The sequence below is a fragment of the Dermacentor variabilis genome, chromosome 2 (genome assembly GCF_050947875.1).
Source record: "Dermacentor variabilis isolate Ectoservices chromosome 2, ASM5094787v1, whole genome shotgun sequence".
Classification (NCBI taxonomy): domain Eukaryota; kingdom Metazoa; phylum Arthropoda; class Arachnida; order Ixodida; family Ixodidae; genus Dermacentor; species Dermacentor variabilis.
In genome coordinates this window covers 81,052,211-81,056,865 of record NC_134569.1, presented here as the reverse complement: position 1 = coordinate 81,056,865, position 4,655 = coordinate 81,052,211, and the positions used below count along the sequence as shown (strand labels likewise).

The window sequence follows — 4,655 nt, the reverse complement described above, 5'->3', positions numbered from 1 at the left end:
CGAGTCATTAGGGGTTACATAAATTAATTCATATGACGACGTTGATAAGTCTCGTATCCCGGAAATGTTCGCATTCCTATTCAGGAGGGTCGCTCTCTGAGATCGCGGCGACAAAGCTATGGAAAGTTCTTCGAAAATTTGCATAAGCTTGCTAAAATGGCTATTAATATGCTCCACGCATACGTGTTTGTTCTCGGCACTAAAATGATGACTCCGTCGTGGGAAAGAACCTGAAGAAAAGCTCCTATAATTTCTTTTATTTTCTCATTAAACCACAGCACATCCGCCCTACCTGTCATCATCTTGCGCAACTTGTCCTCCGGTGGATCGTGCACATATTCAAGTGGTACATAAAAAAAAGCGATTCAAATTTTTTTGAAGACAAGTGACTACAGAGAAGGCCACACGCTCACACTCTAAAGATGATTATTTATTGCCTGTGTTTATATCCCGATATTATATAGTTCGTCCTTCACAAAGCTTCAAAAATTCCACTCAGCCTGTGCTGGCGTAACTGTCCAAACATATCGAAATTGGTACATCAACGTTTATATATATAAAAGCACACCGTTTCAATCATTGCACCTTAGGGTTTGCTGGTGACAGCAGCCGGACATAGGAACATTATATTTAAAGACACATTGAAAAGCAGTACCCTGCTCGAAACATATGTCTATAGTCAGTAAGGTTCTAGCAGCTTTCGCAGCGCGTATCGGTGTTGTTTGCCTATTTCACGACGCACAGCTTCAGTTCTCGCGAAAGCATATGTAGACTCGGTGTACATTGGGCATTTCCGACCGACACTGTCCTCAAAGTTCATGTCAATCAAAGTCCATCCAAATATGGCTTCGCTCTCCTTCGGCATATCCTTGAGCACATTCTTGATCTGCGAAAGAAATGTGATGGGATGTGAAAAAATTTGGGGCAATTTAGCTCGTATGAATTATGCGTGTAAATTGCACATGTTTACGTGTGCAATCAGTGGCATAACTTGTTGCCCACACCGCAAAAGCAGGGGAAATGGAACTTATTTCTTGCCATGAACACAAATAGGGAAGAGAAACTTTCCTGTAAGATAGCATACAAACATGGGCAACTGTTTTTAACGAACTCCGCTGTGAGAGATCTCGGCCCGCGTTCACAAAATGCTATCATGATGTAACTGTTCTCAAGAGCAAATTCCAGCCACTCATGATGCTGGACATTGTATAGTCTACCAATGCACAGAACACTTACGAACTAAAAGCTTTCTGAAATCGGCGCCTATTCTTCTAGTGGTGTCATTCTTCCTTGGGAGTGAGGAGTGCCCGACTTAAACCACATCTGATCTATATTTCTCTTTCTTGAATGCCACGAATTCTTTAACATGCTAGCCTCACGCGAGCGTCACTGGCGGTACAGAACGCATCATCAACTGACGAGGCACAGTTTAGCTTCTGCGCCACGGCTTACGAGCGCTAAAAGGTCCTCGCTCGCTTATTGGCGTCTTGGAGTTTCATTCAAAGTGTTGCGTTTGCTGAAGAATCATTCCTGCTAAGGAGTGCCCAGCTTAGATATTTTTGGTAGCCCGGCTGCTTGAGTTTTATTTAAAAGGGACGTTTTAAAGCGCTAGCTTTTATATGATGCAGCGGAAACAGCCCCACGCACCAATGAAACACTATAGCAGGTGTCTCGGAGTTCGTTTTAGTTAATGCATTCGTTTGTTACATGGCTGACAAGTCAGTGGCGCTCTCGAAGCCCAAGCAATAATGTAGCGTCATGTGGCTTTTACTTTTCAAAAGTAGGTTGTTCATCAATATTTTGGGCAAATCATTGAGTCAGAAAGCACGAACAAAACGTGTTGATAGTGTTCTATGCCGCAGTCAATACTAAAAGGTGGGTGACAGTTGCACCATAAACATGAAATACATGAAATGTAGATACGTCCTATATGAATTCTTTAGAATAACTCGTATACCTTGACTAGAGGCACCATGTTTCTTTCTACATACAGGCAACATCGTTGAGCCGGCGTGGCAAGTTTACAGCAACCGAGGCATTGGTGCCATTTTGCTGCGCTATGTGGCACCGGCAAACCAAAACGCACTCTTGCAGGTCAGCGAATATGAAGGCGACAACGGAAAAAAAGATATTGCCCGAACAGCGATAAGGCTCCGTGTGGATGACTGCCCTCCTGTAAGTTAAGCTGGCTTCGCGTAAGGTAACTGATAAAGTGGAACTACGCGAAGGCGTTGAGTTCGTACAGTGGTGAGTCCAACGCTTCGCAGCACATGCTCAGAAGTGGTAAGAAAGTATTGTTCCGAGCCTGCTGCCTCCCGCGTGAAATGTGCTGTTGAAAATAGCAACGCACCGCTCCGGCCTTCTTGACATGTGCTCTCTGGGCTACACACAATACAAAAGTATATGAGGCAAAGCGTACGGGGGGTATCAAAAGCTTTTCTACACAATTATCAATGTACGAAAACATCTGTTGTTCATATTTGAGAAATCCTCGCTCGCCAACTAGAATGCCTCATGGCGATGTGGGTATGCGTTAAGAAGCTTGCGCGTTTCATTTAGCAGTGTACAGTACCGTACGATGCGCTGTCTTATTTCTCTATTTTAATCTTTCTCTGTTTGCCTGTCCACGCGCCTATTCGCGTAACACAATTTGTTTCCTGAATTAGGAAAACTGTTTGCGCACTAAGGGGTTTAGGTTCCACACAAGTGTAACCGGCACCGTATGCAGAATTCTTTTTCTTTTACACACTGCTCCGCGATAAGATTGATGCCGCACGGAGCAAGTCCTTTATACCTAGCTCGACTTCCAATTCTTCTCTATAGCCGCGCCGCACGAAGCCGGCGCGTTGCGAACGGCGGCTACCGGATTTTCTTGCGAAAGCTGCGCGTACGCTATCTGTAACACAAAGATAGGAAGTGCTGTGCTTGCTCCGTTGCCTGCGCACGACGGCCCGTTGGTCTAGGGGTATGATTCTCGCTTTGGGTGCGAGAGGTCCCGGGTTCAAATCCCGGACGGGCCCGATGAGAATTTTTTTTCTTTTTACAAAAGTTACAGTCAAGCGCCGAACAGTGCCGACAAAAAACAAAACTTATGTGATAGCAGAAACGTTCCTCCCATGAAATAGTGCGTGTGTTTATTTAATTTCTTTAATATATGAGTGAACTTTAAATGGGCGTGGCTGTTCAAGTTGTTAGCTATCCTTTTGTAGCGCCAGACCAGTAACTTTTCATACACATTTAATTACGATGTTAAGAAATACACAGCGTGACAATGCAGCATGCAACAGTCAACATTCAATTCTCATGTGCAGTGCGTGTGTTCCTATATGAGAGCAAAAACTGTAGTCCTTAGAGAGAAGCATGCTAAACAGATTACCGAGATGCAGTTATTTGGGACAATGTGCTCAACATTCCAGTCGTTAAAGGTTTGTAGTGCGTACCTGTTTGAGCTGACAGAGGCTTAATTTTTCGAAGATCAGTCACTTTTACCGACGCGATAATGAGATAGTTGATGGTGATTAGGAAATGAAAATTCAATGCTGTAAAGTTCTTTCTAACAACTAGTTATAGAAACTAAGCGCAGAATGTGTGCCGCCCATTAAGCCCTCGAATTAGCTTTTGTAATATTCGACTTAGTTATTACTAAAAAAATTATTACGCTTTCTTTTACGCTCTCAATATTTTCCCAATACTTTCAGAACCTTAAGTACTTAAGGTACTTGAAGGCTTCTGAGGTCTGACTGAGAAATCCTACATAAAGGTCAACCGTCCTTAATAGGGAGGTTGTGAGGTTCACTTCTTTCCCACCGCGTTTGAGATATATAAATAGAGATTTGGCAAAAGGAACCTTTAAGCCAGAGCAACACTGAGAATATCAAAAAGCATTCTTGCTTCACGCTGTGCCCTATTGAATAACAATAACCTCTGCGTGTAGATAAAAAAGGGAAACCGGCTCTCTTTATTGAAGTTTTGTTTGTACTGCTAAAAGATGCGACTGAGGCAATAGGCCCGTTGGTCTAGGGGTATGATTCTCGCTTTGGGTGCGAGAGGTCCCGGGTTGAAATCCCGGACGGGCCCAACCAGTCTTTTAAAACGCACCACTTTTTTAAAGTGTCGTTAAACCACCTTATTCTTTTTTTTTTCAAAGAGCAATCGTGCGTTTCTCTCTATACTCGCACGCAAGTTTCTCTGGCTATGAAGGGAAAACTACGAAGGCAAAGCTCGCACAAGTGAGAGCGCTTCTGAAACGAGTCCCATGTTTTAATCCACGGTCCGTAAAGCTGAGGAAAAGAAAACATAAACACCTTATTAGCAACCGTTAAATAAGACAGAACACACCCCTGAGTATAAAAGTTTACTTATTTTCCGGCTTTTCCGTTACGCGTCGGACACACGCGAAACCGTAGCACGTGGAAGCTGCGTAGGTTCAGCGTCTGTTCCGAGCAACCAAAAACACCTGTCGCGCATAGTGGAGTCTATTAGGACACATCCTCCCTCTTTCTCTATCATCCTTCAGTTCCCACTCCCTCTCCCCTGACGACGCTTCGCCCTGCTCCCTCACGGTACTGCGCTGCACTTTACCCCAACCTTTCCTTCCCATCATCAAGAATCTCCTCTCTCTCTCACGGGTTGCAGAATCACGCGTCCTTCCTCTC

At 44.1% G+C, this 4,655-nt stretch overlaps 2 non-coding genes across 2 annotated transcripts; both read left to right on the top strand.

The window, feature by feature from the left end:
* Positions 1-2,948: 2,948 nt before the first annotated feature.
* TRNAP-UGG (transfer RNA proline (anticodon UGG)) lies at positions 2,949-3,020 on the top strand. The gene has a single exon. It is a non-coding gene; the product is annotated as a tRNA-Pro (tRNA).
* A 985-nt stretch (positions 3,021-4,005) lies between these two features.
* TRNAP-UGG (transfer RNA proline (anticodon UGG)) lies at positions 4,006-4,077 on the top strand. Its single transcript has one exon. It is a non-coding gene; the product is annotated as a tRNA-Pro (tRNA).
* The last annotated feature ends 578 nt before the right edge of the window (positions 4,078-4,655 follow it).